Raw genomic sequence first — 18,316 nt, 5'->3', positions numbered from 1 at the left:
GACTGAGCGACTTCACTTTCACTTTTCACTTTCATGCATTGGAGAAGGCAATGGCACCCCACTCCAGTACTCTTGCCTGGAGAATCCCAGGGACGGGGGAGCCTGGTGGGCTGCCGTCTATGGGGTCATACAGAGTTGGACACGACTGAAGTGACTTAGCTTAGCTTGGCTTAGGCATATTCTTTTTCACGTTCTTTTCCATTATGGTTTATCACGGGATATTGAATATAGTTCCCTGTGCTATACACTAGGACCTTGTTGTTTATTCATTCTATACATAATAGTTTGCATCTACTAACCTCAAACTTCCAAACCATCACTCCCCACCCGCCATGCCTTGGCAATCATGTTTGTTCTCTTTGTCTGTGAGTCTGTTTCCGTTTCATAGACAAGCTCATTTTTGTCATATTTTAGATTCTACATGTAAGTGATACCATATGGTGTTTGTCTTCCTCTTTCTGACTTTCTTCACTTAGTGTGATAATCTCTAGGCACAGAGGATAGACTATATTTTATCGAATAAGTTTCTTAGCTTGACTTATGATGTCTACTTATTTATTTAATTTTCTTTTCAAATGATAATTTTATTTTTTAATTGAAGTATAGTTAATTTACAATGTTTTATTAGTTTCAAGTATACAGAAAAGTGATTCAGTTATATATATAAAACTGAATATATATATGAATATATATAAAACTGAATATATATGTATATATATAAAACTGAATATATTTATATATATATAACTGAATCACTTTTCTGTACACTTGAAACTAATAAACATTGTAAATTAACTATACTTCAATTAAAAATAAAAATAAAAAATAAAATTATAGGAATAATTTGAAAAGAAAAATAAATAAAAGTGTGTGTGTATATATATATATAAAACTGAAAAGTGAAAAGTGTTAGTCACTCAGTTGTGTCTGACTCTTTGCTACCCCATGGACTGTAGCCTGCCAGGCTCCTCTGTCCATGAGATTCTCTAGGAAAGAATACTGGAGTGTATTGCCATTCCCTTCTCCAGGGGATTTTCCCAACCCAAGGGTCAAACCCAGGTCTCCCACATTGCAGGCAGATTCTTTGCTGTCTGAGCCACTAGGGAAGCCCCATATATAAAACTATATATATATATAAATAACCATACATATATAACTATATATATAAGAATATATGTTAAAAAAAGAATATGTATTATTCTTTTTCAGATTCTTTTCCATTATAGGTTAATACACAATATTGAATACAGTGCATTTCCCTGTATTGACTGATAACTTAATTCAGTTCCCTGTATTGACTTATAACTTTTAAATGTTAGATATATGGTCTATGGACGTCCATTTAAACTTCTGCCCCAGGCCTGGCTGGGTCAGGCACAGGCATGGCTGAATGCATGGACAGCGACTTCTTGGGGCTGAGCTCTCCTTCTGTGGTTAGTGAGTGGGGACACACACAGACCCGGTGCTGGAGTTCCATTGAAACTTGACTCTCAAATCTCTGATGCCTTGATAGGAGGGGAGGAAATGAAAAACTGTCGTTTCAAAGCTGACGTTAATCCATTTTCACTCTAGGGAAACCACTTAGGGGACTTTTAGTTATGCAAATATAGAGCAGAACTACCCCTCTGAAAAGGAGATGCCTCTGGCCCACTGGCCCAGCGGTCCAATGGCCCAGGAGCACCTCTTCTGGTCAGGTAACATTGATGGCCTTTGTTGTAGGCAGAAAGGCATCTCTTCAGTTTCTATTTCCAAAAAAAAAAAAAATTTTTTTTATATAAAGTGTAATGTATACAATAATATTAAATGAACAATCATGTGTCAGATATTATGATAAGCGCTTTACATGGATTATCTCATTCAGTTTTCATGATACCCAATATTATCATCTTCATTCTATAAATAGGGAAGCTGAGGTTCATAGAGTTTGAGTAACTAGTGCAGAGGTCATGCAATTAGCAAGTGCAAAGCTGGGATTTGAACCTTCATCTGACACCAGAGACAGAACCACCTCTATCAACCTCTGGAATTGTTAATAGTCCTTTACTGTGGAATGCCCAGACTAGAAGGGTGTCCTCAAGACTGACTCAGACAAGCAGAGCAAGAGAAGCCATCATTTCCTATGAGGTGAATGCCAACTGGAGTCATCCTTCTGACTTCTAAATTTGTTTCTTGACCCAAGACGGAGAGGGTGGAACCGCTTTACAACAAGGGCATAGAGATGCAACAGGCAGGAAGGAACCAAGGCCCTTTCCTACTCTGGGACAGGCCAGGAAGAGCTGAGCCCCACCCAGGTGATCAAGCCAAGTTCAGAAGGGTGATGTTGAGGACAGTTTCAAGGTGATGCTGACAGACCTAGAGTTTCTCCCAGAAGCACAGGGCCCACTGGACAGGGGCAAGTGGCCAGAGTGACTGCTGGGGTGATCCATTTCAGCAAGTCGAAGGAAATCTGAAAGCACCTCCCACAAGCAGCCTGAAGCCACCTGCTGGAGAGAGCTGCCCCCTTGATGCAGACTGGGACTGGGCACTGTGTTGGAGACCTGAGGGTCCAAAATAGAGGGATGGATGTCCTTATCCTTTTGGGTATGGAGGCCTTTAGGACTCAAGAGAACTTTTGTTTGTAGATTTAGCATTTTTTACTTTTTGCTTTTCAAACCACATTGTTAGCAGAGCACAAATGCCGCCTGCCTCCTATCCACTCAATTTGCATTTTTTGGGAATCCAGGTCGGAGGTTGAGCAAAGAAATTGTAATAACTCCATCCTCTCCCACCCCTCCCCCAAGAAAAGAACCCAGCCTATTTGTTGCAGCTCAATGATTGCACTTTTATCGATACTTCTTAACATTATTCTGTAAGCTGTCGGTTCATATTTAGCTTGTGGTTGACCTAAACCACCAGATCTTTTTCATACAAACTGCTGTGAGGCCAGTTTTTCCCAGCTTAAGCTTCTAGTACATGTGCAACTGATCAAAAATAAAGTAAAATGTAAATGCAGGACGTTTCACTTTTTAATTTTATTCGATTCTGGTCTGCCAAACTACTGTAAATATTTTACTCTGTCACCTTTTATAATAATTCCTTTGCAGCTTTGTATCACCTGCAAAACTGATGAGCATCAGTTACTTTGTAGTCAGTGAAAATTAATTACAAAACAGCATTAAAAATTAATGAAAATGAAAAATAGGGCAAAACAGAGCCTTGTGGCATAGCGTGACATTGGGGGTTCTCATAGTGTGGTCCACAAATCCTGGAGTTCCCTGGGACCCTTTCAGAGGATCTGTGAGATCAAAACTATTTTCATAATACTGCTTAAATGTCTTTATCCCTCTCATTCTATCATGAACAAACCTTGAATTTTCCAGAGGTTACATGACATATGATATTGCTCTAGACTATGCGGAAGTAGTTATGAGAATCCAGCTGTCTTCCATGATCCAGATGTTAAAGAGATTTGTAAAACTGTAGAACAAAACCACTCTTTTTTCACTATGTTTTTTTCTTTTTGGAAGATATAACCATTTTAAATTAAAATTTTATATAATATAAAATAGAGAAACAAGGACCTACTGCATAGCACAGGGAACTATATTCAATATTTTGTAATAACCTGTAATGGAAAAGAATCTGAAAAATAATATGCATATATGTATATAAATATGTATATAAAATAATATGTACTGTGGTTCATGGGATCTCAAAGAGTCGGACACGACTGAGCGACTGAACTGAACTGATGTATATATATATGTGTGTGTGTTTATATGTGTGAATATATATATATATATAAAACTGAGTCACTTTGCTGTACATCTGAAACTAACACAACATTGTAAATCAACTATACTTCAATAAAAAAAATCAAGTCTTGTAGAGCCTGTCTTCTGCAATGAGAGAAGCCACCACAAATGAGAAGCCCACACACCACAACTAGAGAGTCTGTGTATAGCAATGAAGACCCAGCACAGCCAAAAAAAAGTCTAAAAAAATTGTTTAAAGGTTATGTAACAAAAATAAATAAATAAATAAAGGTTATGTAACACACAATAGATTTATTATTTTTATTTTTTTAGATTTAATATTTTTAAAGCAATAAAACATTTAATGTATTTTATGAATTTTAATTTCCAATACAATAATTTTCTATTAAGAGATATAATCCACATAAATGAAAGTTCTGAGAGTCCTCAAAAATTTTAAGTGTCAAGGAAGATCCTAAGACTACAAAGCTCAAGATTCACAATGTGAGCGATATCCCTACAGGCTGATAGCAAGCCCCTACTCTTCATAAATAGTGCGAAGATTTGTAGAATTTCCCTAGCACTTTTCTTCTAAGGCAGAGGCAGTATAGTCAGGCAGACACTGACGATTAAAGAGATTGGAGCTCTAACTCTGGCTGTGTCACTAACCAGCTATGTGATTCTGAGTGCTGTGCTTAGTCACTCAGTCGTGTCCAGCTCTTTGCAACCCCATGGACTGTAGCCTACCAGGCTTCTCTGCCCATGGGGAGTCTCCAGGAAAGAATACTGGAGTGGGTTGCCCTCCCCCAAGGGATCTTGGATCTTCCCAACCCAAGGATCAAACTCCGATTCTTTACCATCTGAGCCACCAGGGAAGCCCATGATCCTGGGTAAATCCCCTCATTTGTCTAGAGAACTGTTTCCACATTTGTAAAATGAGGAGCTTTATGGGATTGACCTTTAGGGTCAATTTTTCAAAAACTAAAGCACTTCAGGGGGAAGGAGGAAGGGACAGGTATTTATTCTTCATTTTACCAATAAGGAAGTTAAGGTCAAAGATGTTAATGAGAAAGAAATGCTCAAGGACATGTCTTGAGCTGGTATCAGATTCAGGATTGAAGTTGGCGTCCTTGTCTTCTGGGCTAAGACTTGATGCATTCAATTGGTAATATTAATAGTAATAGTATTTGCATGTATATACCATTAAAAATAAATTCATATTCTGAAACAACTCCAAATTTCTAAAAGTTGGACAGACAGAAAGAACTTTATAATTTTCGTGACTATGGGAGCCAGCCACTGAGGTGGCCTGCAATAATCCTTTCTTCTGGTATTTGTGGGCTTGGGAGTCTCCACCCACATTCAATAGTGCTGACCCGTGTGACCAACAGAATATTGGCCAGTAAACTGAAGCAATAAGGTGTGTCATAACAGACATTACAGCTTCTACCTTGTTCTTTCTTAGATTGCTCTAGGGATATCTGAGATTGCTCTAGGAAAAACCAACCCCAGTGTTTTGTGGACATATAAGCATCCCTGTGGAGAGTCACATGTGATGAAGAACTGAGTCATCCTGCCAACAAGCAGCACCAACTTGCATTCGTGTGGAATGCAAAGGAGGTCAGAGGTCTTTGCAGACTGCTGCTGCTGCTGCTGCTGCTAAGTCGCTTCAGTCGTGTCTGACTCTGTACGACCCCAGAGACAGCAGCCCACCAGGCTCCCCCGTCCCTGGGATTCTCCAGGCAAGAGCACTGGAGTGGGTTGCCATTTCCTTCTCCAATGCATGAAAGTGAAAAGTGAAAGTGAAGTCGCTTAGAGTCGTGTCTGACTCTTTGCGACCCCATGGACTTCAGCCTACCAGGCTCCTCTGTCCATGGGATTTTCTAGGCAAGAGTACTGGAGAGGGGTGCTACTGCCTTCTCCGGGCTTTGCAGACTAGAAAATGACAAAGGCCGAGGAGTAGGTCGAGCCCTAGGATAGAGCGATGATGGTATACTGCTGGACCTGCCAGCTAAAAGAAAATTGCGTTGGATGGTCTCTTCTAAAAGGTATGGAGTAAAAAGCACTAGTCAAATCAATAGAAAACTAAGTACCATGGGATATGTTGATTTGCTTTAGTGAAGAAATCATACCTAGAATAGCAGTTGTGATTGAGTCATCAAGTTTGGATAATCCACTGTCATTCTCCAAGTTCCATCAGTCTTCAGAGAGACAAATAGGTGATCTGAATGGTGCATATGGTAGGAATAACTACCTCTGTATCTGTCAAGACCTTGTTGGTGACACTGATCTCTTCAGTCCATCCAGGAATGCAATACTGTTTTTGGTACCCTGTTTTAGAAAGTGGACACAGTTCCAGTGACTCCACTAAGCCTTTTCTTTTCTTTCTAAAAAATATGTATGTATTTGGCTGAGCTAGGTCTCAGTTGTGGCACATGGGATCTTTAGGTGCAGCATGTAAGATCTAGTTCCCTGACCAGGGATGGAACCTGGGCCCCTTGAATTGCAAGCAGGGAGTCTTAGCCACTGGACTACCAGGGAAGCCCACTTGACTTTTTCTGTCATGATAGCTTTAACTTCCTGGGTCAGGGGAATATCTACCAGTTGCTGATTTTATCTTCTCAGATACCTGCTGAGTATATCTAAGCTGCAGTATATATCCATCTATGTATTTTGGAACTGAGGAAAAATAATGGGATGGCTTCTGAGAACCACTGGGCTTGTTGTGATATGAAGCTAAGCCAAAACTCAAGATCATCTGACTTTCCTAAGCCCCCACTTTGACAGTGAATCACAGTGGCATTTTGAGTCTCCAGGGATTAGTATCAGTTCAGAGCCAATGTTCAGTAATCCCCTAAAAATCTGGTTATCTCCCCTTCCTAATGCGCAGGTGCCATGATAAATGGTTGCAGGTTCCTTCAGGAGAAACGGTTGGTAGAAGATTTACAGTGTGACTTTTTGGCAATAGAGCAGGGTCCTTCCTCAAGTGGTCTCAGGCTTCCTTTCATTCCAAAAAGTTGGAACAGGCTCCAATCTAAGAACTGGTTGAAGGGCTCTAGCTCTATCATTAGAAGTCAGATTTCTGATCACAACTAGAGTATTTCACTCACAGTAACCAAGTAAAACTTCTGCCCCACTTTGCTTCTGATACCTGATAGCCTGTCATTCCCATTGAGTTAATTCAGGAAGCCCGTCTTGATGACTGTGTTCCCTACCACCATGCCTGCCTTTAGAGAAAAGCCACTGTAGCACTCTTCAAGGAGAAGGCAATGGCACCCCACTCCAGTAGTCTTGTCTGGAGAATCCCATGGATGGAGGAGCCTGGTAGGCTGCAGTCCATGGGATCGCTAAGAGTCAGACACGACTAAGCGACTTCACTTTCACTTTTCACTTTTATGCACTGGAGAAGGAAATGGCAACCCACTCCAGTATTCTTGCCTGGAGAATCCCAGGGACGGGGAGCCTGGTGGGCTGCCATCTATGGGGTCGCACAGAGTCGGACACGACTGAAGCGACTTAGCAGCAGCAGCAGCAGCACTCTTCAAGGATGCTGGTGTTCTAACCAATGTCTGTCTCAAAACCCTGGTGAAGGGAGTATCTTCTGGATCCTACCCAGGAAGACTGTACATTGGTTTTATGTTATCAACCTACTCTAGTGTTCAGAATACTTTCCTCCTCAATATTGGAATTTCTGACATCTCAGCTTCCTTCACTGAAAGCCCTTTTTGGGTTTAATCAAACTATTAGAACTATTCCCAGCCAACATGAGCAAATACATTAAATCCAGAACCTCTGTTTAGTGTACTCATGTAAACACATTCAGCCCAAGCCACAATAAATATTCCTTCCATCCTGACCCAACACCTTTAGGATCCATCCTCACACATTTTCTCTGGCTTTCTGTCCATATACATTGGCATCAGCGGGGGTCTGGATGAAAGGTAAAGAGTATCGTTTGTACTATTCTTGCAGTTTTCAGTAAGGGTGAAATTCTGTCAAAACAAAAAGCGAAACAATATATGAACTGACAGACTTTCAATATTCTTTTGGTGTGTTTGGCGCTTCCTCATGGGTCACGCTGGGGCCTGCTGGCACTTGAATCAGGTCACAGATCTAATAGAGGTGGTGGGGCTAGGTTTCTAGGAGGATGAGTTGCCTGCGAGGCAATGACTTCTGGGGAGATCATTACAGGTTCTTCAGGTAAAAGAAGAGTAACTTCATTTTTTTTACTGCCCAGGGAGGGTCAGCAGAACTTAGAGGTTAAGGACTTCTTAGTTTCATCAGAATCTGTTCATGTGTCCCCATCCTAAGATTCAGGATCTCATTCCTTCCCAGTCAATGTCTTATTTTACATGAGACCCTGCTTGGTTATGAATTCAATTTGTATGGAAATTCAGTTCCCTGCCAAGTGAAAACTGAGGGTTTTGTTATCAGAAATCTTGACCCTGAGGCTACAAGAGATAAAAGTTTCCTCCATTGTCAGTTAGAGAAAGTTTTTGGTCCCTTTCCCAGATTTTGGTCTGGGAATTTAAAGGCCTAGGTTCATTATTTTCTTTCTCTGAACTCTCCAGCACACTTAGAAGCAACCACCAAAGCTCACCGTTTGTACTAAAATGTTCTAGGACTGCAAATATTTGGTTACTCTAAGGTTTGCCTTCCATAGGCATTTATCACAGTGAGCTTTATCTACAAGTGGGAATTAAGTGACTGCTTTGCCACTGAATGCCTTGGAACACTGATGGCCCCTTTCCCACTGGCAATAATCATTAATGTGTTTAAATTTCATTAGATTAGAAAACCAATTCCAGATTCCCATCCTTAAGAATCTATTTCCCTGAGACCAGTCAGAACCAGTAAGTGTATCAGTCAGGAAAGCTTAACCACTGTGAATTATGAAATAAGAAGTTTACTATGGGAGGGAATTCCCTGTTGAGTCAGTGGCTAAGATTCTGTGCTCCCAGTACAGGGGGTCCTGGGTTTGATCCCTGGTTGGAAACTAAATCTCACATGCTGCAACTACCTGAGTGCCACAAGTCAGAACCTTCGTGCTGCAACAAAGATCATAGATTCCATGTGCTGCGACTAAGACCCGGCATGGCCAAATATTAAATAAACAAAAGGCACCTCAGCCAATCAGAGCGCAAGACCGTTAATAAAAGTGTAGTTTTCTATGGGAATTAGAGCTTTCACAGTTTTGGAAAGAGCTGGAGAAGTGAAGGGCCAACAGAGAAGTCAGAGGATCAGGAAAGGAGTCACGAATGTGGGAAACCCAGCACATCTAGCAGTCATGGGACACTGATGGGAAAGCTCATGAAAACTGCCACCTCTGCGGGTCTACCAGCAAGTGTCTGGAGGTGGGCCCAGGGCCACTGTTGGTCAGGAGGGTCAACAATTCGACTGCATTGCAGGACTCTAAGAAGTACAGAAGGGGACGACAGAGGATGAGATGGTTGGATGGCATCACTGACTCAATGGGCATGAGTTTGAGCCAACTCCAGGAGACAGTGAATGACAGGTAAGCCTGACATGCCGTCCACGGGGTGGCAAAGCATCAGACATGATGTAGCAACTGAAGGACAACAACAAAGGAGAACAAAGCAAGAACAGGCTTGAGTTCATTTTTAACACTTGTTTCTAATAGTCACCACGTCTAATCACAATGACCTTCAGAGAATCATACTTGCTGCTTCATTTCTGCCCTCCGAATCTCGTGCCCATCCCTCATTTGACTAATTCTAACCTGAAACCATCCAGCAAACACGATTCTGGCAAACATAGCTCCAGCTGAACCAAGTTCTCACAGTACAAATCATTGCAGTACTGTGCAACGTGTGAGCCTGGACTGGATCCTGGACTGGAGAAAAACAACCCGTAACAGACATTTTGGGGGACTCCCCTGGTGGTCCAGTGGTTAAGAATCCGCTTGCCAATGCAGGGGACATGGATTGGATCCCTGGTCCAAATCCAGGAAGATTCCACATGCCTTGGGGGAACTAAGTCCGCTCGCTACAACTACTGAAGCCCGCACACACTAGAGCCCATGCCCACAACAGGAGAAGCTGCTGCAACGAGAAGCCCAGGCACTGCAACTCGAGAGTAGCCCCTGCTTGCGGCAACGAGAGAAAGTCCAAGTGTAGCGGCAAAGACCCAGAGCAGCCAAAACTAGAATAAAAGAGACAATTCGGGGATATTGGAATGGTTTCTATATACTAGCTATTAGATGATTAATAGGGACTAGTGGGTGTTTTTCTGGCCCTGATGTGCGACTTGTGGGGTTTTTAGTTTCCCGACCAGGAATTGAACCTGGAGTTGTGGCAGTGAAAGTCCAGAATTCTAACCGCTAGACCGCCAGGGAACTCCCATTAAAGAGATTATGTTAATTTTTATGCTTGATCATGGCACTGTGGTTATGTAAGAGAATGTTATTATTAGGAGCTAGCTGTTTAAATATTTAGGGGTAAAGTTTCCAATGGTTTAGCATTTATTTATTTTTATTACTTATTAAGTGACTATAGTAGATTGTTAATCATTGCTGAGTCTAGGTGGTGGATCTGCAGATGTTTCAACTTTTCTGTGTGTTTGAAATTTTTAATAATTAAAATATTAAGGAAAAGAAAAGACTGCTGTGGTCATTACTTCTCTAGAAACCTTTCCTGCCCATCTCCCCTCTTCTCCTCCAAGGCGGTTATGTTGTTTCTTTTACTCTGCAAGTACCCCAGATGTAGCATCCAAGCATTTATCACATTGTACTTCAATTTCTTGTTTTCTCATCTCTCTCCCCCTCTAAACTTTGAAGTCTTTGAAAGACACAGGTGGGACTTCCTCGGTGGCCCAGTGACTAAGACTCCGCACTCCCAATGCAGGGGGCCTGGGCTCCATCCCTGGTCAGGGAACTAGGTCCTACATGCTGCAGCTAAAGATCCGTCATGCCACAACTGAGACCTGGTGCACCCAAAGAAATACATATTTTAAAAAGGAAAGGACACAGCTGTCTCTGGTCTTTAGCTCTTTTAATGTTTCTTCCTGTTTCTAACACAGAGTAGGTACTCCCTTAATCTTTATTCACTCAAGAACAGAAGAAAGTCTAATTGAAGTATTGCTTCAGAGATACCATCAAATTAGGGTTCAAGTGAATCTAAGGAAAGCAAGGTTTTGAGTTTAAGATTTTTTGTTTCAAATTAAAAAAGTAATACATGCAAATAAAAATAATAGAGTAGTAAAGTGAAAATGAAATCCTTGTTTCATTCCTGTTTTATACATATACTCCAACCCGGGAGTCAGGAGTTTAAAATGTATCCTTCCAGAACCATTTCTATGCAATTATAAACACCTCCCCCCCCCCCCTGCAAAATGTTGTTTGGTAACTTACTTTTTTCTTTAACTTGATGATCCACATCCTTGTATGGATAGATCTACATCCTTCTCTACACAGGCTACATTGTATTTCATTGTATTCATATGCACTTGCTTATATAACAACCACATTTAAATAAGCATGTAGACAGAGGAGCAGTTTCTGCATGAAACCAGTACCGTTGACCAGGGGTCTCCAAACTCCAGGATCTAGTGCCTGATGATCTGAGGTGGAGCTGAGGTAATAATAATAGAAATAAAATGTACAACAAATGTTATGCCCTTGAATCATCCCGAAACCATCCCCCTCCCCCTGGTTCCTGGAAAAATTGTCTTCCATGAAACTGGTCCCTAGTGCCAAAAAGTTTGGGGATGGAGAATCCCAGGGACGGGGGAGCCTGGTTGGCTGCCGTCTATGGGGTCTCACAGAGTCGGACACGACTGAAGCGACTTAGCAGCAGCAGCCCTACAAAAAGGGGTTTGGTAACTCCAGTAAACAAAGGAATAAGAATAGCTCAACGTTGAACTATGGGTTCAGAGACAAGGTAAACTGGCTAGGAAGGGACTTTACCAGTCTCAGCTTACAGAAAGACTTGGCCTTTTCAAGGAATAAAAGAGAGAGCAAGATATGATCAGAGTGTGAAACTGAACTGAGCCAACTGACAAATGTGTGACCATGTAAGCCCCTAATCTGCATCCCCTGACACCTTCCCAGTAAATTAACTCAGTCCTTCGCAGACTGAGCACAGCCACCAGGGAACAAGTGAAAGTGGCCAGTGTATGGGCCTGGCTCATCTTGGAGGAGAAAGTCCCCCAGGTTTCCCAGTGACAACAGAAAGTTACTCAAACAAGTGTTGATGAAATCCTACCAGAAGTTTGTTTCGTGGGCCTTTCTGATCTCATCAATCGGGCCCCTCCGCTGCTTTCGCTTTCCATACTTGTTCCTCTTGCGCAAAAACACGCTTGTTTTGTCCTGTAGTTCGCCCCCCTCTTTAAGCGTCCTCATGCTCCCTAACTATTCAATCTTATCTCCCTGTAAATTTCTAATGCCCACCTTGTGTTCCACTTAGACTGTTACAGTGTCAACAAAACGAGGCTGGAATGCACTGAGGCTGTTAAAATGTGTTGTACCGTCTTGTGGTGATGACCTAAACCAAAGCACAGCATGATCCCATTCACATCAATTTACCTTCACTACCATCTCAAAAGTGTGTGTTTGGGGTTCTTTCTGCTGCTAACGGCAGGTATTCACATTCTCTCCAGCAAGAATGCTGACTTTCATTCAATAAAAAAAATTTTTTTAACGTTTATTTATTTCGCTGAGCTGGGTCTTAGCTGCGGCACTCAGGATCTTTGATCTTCATTGTAACATTCAGGATCTTTTCTTTTTTTAGTTGTGGCATGTGGGATCAAATCCAGGCCCTTCCATTGCAAGCTTAGCCCTTGGACCATCTGGGAAGTCCCAAGAATGCTGACTTTTAGATACTAAATATTGGTAGCATTATCTCTCAATTTTTAAGATGATTTTTTGGGGGCATTTATTTTGTGTTAACCTTTTAGAGTGTCATTCAGTGTTTTCTATTATCAAATGTCTGTATCAGATAGAGATCATGTTAACATGTTATTGACATACATAATGTTGTCACAATATGTTGGTTCATAATAATAATAAATGTGCATTTATTATTACATTGCTTGTTTGTAGCAAGCTTCTGAAATGTTTAGTATAACCTCATTACAGAGAACTGATTAAGATCACTCACTGTTATTCAAAACATGTAAATAAAGTGTTATGAAATATACAGAACAGTTTATAACCTCAAGAATTCCTGGGGATTTTTATTTCTTATTCCCAGATCCAGAAGGTTGTAAAGTTGATAATTTTTGAAGCTGTTCATATTGTGAAGGGGTTCCTAATACTGCTATATGTTGTCATATGTGTTTAAATTTTTCTGTAATAAAAAGTAAAACAAAACTGGATCATGCTACATTCCTGCCTAAACTTCAAGGGCTTTCTCGCGCCTTTAGGACAAATGCCAAAAGCTTTTAAAACTTGCATAAATTTGACCCTTTCAGCTCTCTGGCCCCAACTCATCTTATTCTCCCACTACCTTCCAGAAACGGTAGCCTTCTTTCAGTTCCTCAAACTTACCAAATATTTTCCTGACTCAAGATCTTTGTCCATTCTGTTCACTCAGCTTAGAACACTCTTCCTGGCCCTATTTCCCTGGTTAACTCCCACTTATCTTTAAATATGAGCTCCTGGGCGTCCCTGGTGGCTCAGTGGTAAAGAATCTGCCTGTCAACGCAGGAGACGTGATCCATGGCTCATGCCACGGAGCAAGTGAGCCCTTGCACCACAACGGCTGAGCCTGTGCTCTAGAGCCTGGAAGCCACGACTACTGAGGCCCACATGCCCTAGAGCCCGTGCTCTGCAACAAGGGAAGCCACCGTAGTGAGGAGCCCAGGCACCATAACTAGAGAGTGGCCCCTGCTTGCCGCAACTAGAGAAAAGCCCGCACAGCAACGAAGACACAGCACACCCAAAAGAAAACAATAAATAAATGAATAAATAAAATCTCTTGGAGGCTTTACTTGGAGCAACCTCCCCTACCTTGCACCCCAAGTCTACGTGAGGTCACCCTGTGATAATCTTACACAATTTCTTCATAGCACTCAATACATTTTGTTTTGAATATGTCTGTTCATTACTTATTGTTTAAATGGCTATCTCCCTCAATACACAGTAAGAAGAGACGGTATGTCTATTTTTCTCACCTCTGTTTTGCCTGCACCTAGCATAATGCTTGGTACAAAACAGGCCAACAGAAAATATGAGTTTAAACAATCCCAACTGTGCAAGGGAGGTAGGTGTATAACATTTAGAAAATAAAGTAAAATTGTTCTTAATGAATATACAACAGCTCTCAGTGATCACCAAGTTTTTTGTATTGCTCACAAACATGTTCTAGAATCTCACCCAAGATCAACAATGAGCTTGCTTTTTGTTGTTTCTGGAGTCTGCCTTTCTTCCCAACAGCTTTAATTAAGCCTAAAACGGATCCTTCAAGGTTGACTGAGAAAAGAAAATAAGCATAGGAGACCTAAGAGACATAGCAACCAACGGTAATGTGTGGACCTTATTTGCCTACAATTTGAAGTCTGACTCTTGTCCCAAGATTTAGTTTGGGGTGCAAGTAAAAAAAGATGATTTTACTCTAGATCTTACAGATTTTTAAAAGACAGCAATGGAAATACGAAAAACCTTATTCCAATAAAAATTTGGCAACTTAGATGAGATGGAGACAAATTATAACAACTGACTCAGGAAGAAATCAAGAACTTGAATTGTCCTATATCAATCAAATAATTGAATTTGGAGTGGAAAAAAAAAGTCTTCCCTTAGGCCCAGATAGCTTCTTTGTTAATAGAATATTAGTAAATGGAATTCATCAAGAGGATAACACAGCATTCCCAAGTTTGGTTTGAAATCAAGATTGGTTTGAAATCAATTAACGTAACTTACCGTGTTAATAGAACAAAGGAGAAAAGCCATATGATTATCTCAATGGAGGCAGAAAAAAGCATTTGAACAAATTCAAAATTAATTTGTAACAATAGCTACAAAACACTCACCAAGTTTTGTTTTGTTTGTTTTGTCCAAGATTTACTGTGTATGTAGCCTAACTTTCATGTGATTTCACTCTGCACTGAGTCTCCCTCTACAGCCAACCCTGAGGGAGTCAACACACAACCTTGAACAAATATTTGTGACACAGGAGAGAAAGGGACAGGGTGCGACTTTTAAAAGGATGACATAGCCGTTGAGGATACAATATGTTGGTTAGAACCAATGAGGCCCAAGATGGCAGAAGACTCGACTTCAGTTGCCTTGAGCCTCATTATACATTCATTGTAATATATTACCATATGCTAAAACGCACACCCATAGGTGCTGTGACAGTTCTAAGGCTGAACATAAAAAGCCAAAAAGTGGGCAGTGGCCCGGTTCCTGGAAATTCCCAATCATTCCCCCAAATAGTTAAAATAATCTTTCCACTTTTTAGCCTATGGAATTACCCAGCCCAGAAAAACTAACCACTCTGGCACCCGGAAGCCTCACGCCTTCTGAGTCTGCTGACACTCTGTCCGTGGAGTGTGTGTATCCCTGAATAAACTTGCTTTCATGTTGGTATGGCTTGCTCTTAAATTCTTTCCTGTGTGAAGCTGAGGACCCTTACTTGGCGGCCTGCCCCAGGAACTCACCCAAGACCTGGGACATGACCATCATCCTCTTGTGCCCCATTCTCTTACAACATTTGAGTGCCTATAATGGATTAGTTATGTTCTAGGAGCCGAGGATACAGATGTGAACCAACAGAAGAAGTCCCTACCTTAAAGAATTTGGAAATAGGTTTGATTTTATTAAAGGTTCTAGGAGAATTCTCTTTCCTTTCATCCTACCCAAACCACTTCTGAAAAATCAGATCTGTGCCTGTCTTCAAAACGTCTCATTCCATGGGACTGCCCCAGTGGTCCAGTGGTTCACTCCTTGCTTCCAGTGCAATGGGTGCAGTTTCCATCCCTGGTCAGAGAACTAAAATCCCACATATTGTGTGGCCAAAAAAGGAAACAAAACAGAAACAACCCCCTGAAAGAGCCCCATGATAACATAAATAAAAACCATATTAAAAAAAAAAAAACTTCTCTTCCCTCCCCAATTCTCCAGAATTTCTCTTAGATTATGGGGTAAATGGGCTTTCCAGGTGGCACTAGTGGTAAAGAGCCCACCTGTCAATGCAAGAGACATAAGAGACTCGGGTTTGATCCCTTGGTTGGGAAGATCCCTGGAGAAAGTGATGGCAACCCACTGCAGTGTTCTTGCCTGGAGAATCCTATGGACAGAGGAGCCTGGTGAGTTACAGTTCATGGGGTCGCAAACAGTTGGATGCGACTGAAGCGACTTAGCACATGCACACAAGCGTGAGCTAAATAGTGACTAGTTCTAAATTTCTTTCAGTGCCCTAGGAGTAATCTATTGGGGTTTGGAGTCTTTAAAACACAAAGAGGTTCACTTATTATCTTTCCCGTATCTCAGACTTCAATTCACATTTAACTCCATTGTCTTTAGTGGCGCTTTAAATAGGAGATGCATGTTTTTCTGTCTGCCACTTGCAAATCTGGAACCTTATGCCTGAGCACTAGTTAGTGATCCTCTTCTTCTAAATACTTTTAAAAAACAGCTTTATTAAAGTATGATTCATATACAGTTCAAAGGGTTTTTCTGTTTAAAGTATATAACTCAGTATTTCTTAGTATATTCACAGTGATCTAATTGTATATTCACAGTGATCTAATTTTAGAATGTTTTCCTCTCCCCTTAAAGAAATCCCATACCTATTAGTAATCAGTCCTAAGCACTTTTAAAGTGGCTTTATGACTGTCCTTAGCTGGTTTTCTCAGGCCTCATGCTAGGAGTGGTCTTCCTCCCCGGCTTCAGTGTCTCTAGGACAGCACCCGTAACTGGTGCACACGTTCCCTCATATGCATATTTGAACTTGCCCTTCTTCTGTTTTCTTCCCTTAGGATCATAGTGGATGTTTTCTTCACAATATCCAGCCCACCTCCCCCACTTATGCAGCAGCAAACATACGTTGGAGTTCCCGCTCCTGGTGAAAAGAGATTCTGACTAACCTGCGCTTAAAATCTTTACTTCCTCTGTACTTTTCAGTTACATGAGTCAATAAATTTCCTTTATTAAGTCAGTTTGAATGGGATTTTTTAATAAAACTGATTATGGGATCCAACTTACCTTATTCACATTAATTTTTAACAGCTTTATTGATATAGAATTTTTTAAGATACAATTTATGTACATATGATCCGTCCATTTAACGTGTATACACAGATGGATGGTTTTTAGTATAACCACAAAGTTGTGTGACCATGACCAGAATGAATATTAGAATACTTTCATCACTTTTAACAGAAACCCTGTACGCAGTACCAGCCACTCTCCATTTCTACCTGTGGTGGACTTCTGACTTCCACAGCTACAAGATAATAAATGGCAGTGACAGAAAGTGAATAAGCAAATTAGAAAGAATGACATTTACAATTCTTCTCTAGAGAAATGTCTATTCAAGTCTTTGCTCATTTTTCAACTGGATTATTTCTCTTTTTATTGCTGAGTTATAAGAGTTCCTGGCTTCCCTGGTGGCTCAGATGGTAAAGAATCTTCCTGCAACGTGGGAGACCTAGGTTCAATCCCTGGGTCAGGAAGATACTCTGGTGAAGGAAATGGCAACCCACTCCAGTGGTCTTGCTGGGAAATCCCATGGACAGTGGTGCCTGGTGGGCTACATTCCATGGGGTTGCAAAGAGTCAGACACGACTGAGCGACTAACATTTTATAAGAGTTCTTTATATATTCTGGGTACAAGTCCCTTATCAAATAAATAATTTGTAAATATTTCCTCACATTCTGTAAGTTGTCTTTTCACATTCTTGGTCATGTTCTCTGATCTGCAAAATATTTAATTTTGATAAAATCCAATGTATCTATTTTTCTTTTATTGTCTGTGCTTTTGGTGTCATATTTAAGAAGATTTTGTCTAACCTAAAGTCATGAAGATTTACTTCTATGTTTTCTCTTAAGATTTTATAGTTTTAGCTCTTACATTTAGATCTATGATCCAGTTAAATTTTATGTGTGGTGTAAAAAAGGGGTCCAACTTTATTCTTTTGCGTGTGGATATCCAGTTATCCCAGCATTGTTCATTGAAAAGACTATTCTTTCCCCCACTGAGTTGTCTTACCACCTTGTTGAAAACTGATTGGCCATAATAGGAAGAGTCTATTTCTGGATTCTCAAATCTGTTCACCTTATATGGTTCTCCTTATATCAGTATTACCCAGTCTTTTAAACTTTTTTTAACTTAATTAATTTGGCTGTGTCGGATCTCAGATGCTGCATGCAGGATCTTCACTGTGTTACGTGGGAGCGTTTGCTGGGCTCCAGAGCAGGTGGACTCAGTAGTTGTGGCACTTGGGCTTAGTTGCCCCATGCCCTGTGAGATCTTAGTTTCTCAACCAGACTGGAGCCAATCAAAAAAGATGTTCTACATCCAAAGATATAAAGAAGTCACAAGATGGTAGGAGGGGGCATACTTGTGATATAATAAAACCCATATTCCCAAGGTGGGCAACCCATAAACTCGTGGTGGTTT

The 18,316-nt window shown here is 40.9% G+C and overlaps 1 long non-coding RNA gene across 1 annotated transcript in view; it reads left to right on the top strand.

The window, feature by feature from the left end:
* Positions 1 to 5,419, top strand: part of LOC104981376 — a 17,173-nt gene extending 11,754 nt beyond the window's left edge. Inside the window, exon 3 of the long non-coding RNA XR_824363.1 lies at positions 5,200 to 5,419. This is a non-coding gene — a long non-coding RNA (uncharacterized LOC104981376). The remainder of the gene's footprint in view (positions 1 to 5,199) is intronic.
* Positions 5,420 to 18,316: the final 12,897 nt, after the last annotated feature.

This window comes from Bison bison, unplaced genomic scaffold (assembly GCF_000754665.1).
Source record: "Bison bison bison isolate TAMUID 2011002044 unplaced genomic scaffold, Bison_UMD1.0 scf7180017864518, whole genome shotgun sequence".
NCBI classification, from domain to species: Eukaryota; Metazoa; Chordata; class Mammalia; order Artiodactyla; family Bovidae; genus Bison; species Bison bison.
The sequence above is the reverse complement of the archived record's forward strand: the minus strand, read 5'-3'. Positions and strand labels throughout refer to the sequence as shown.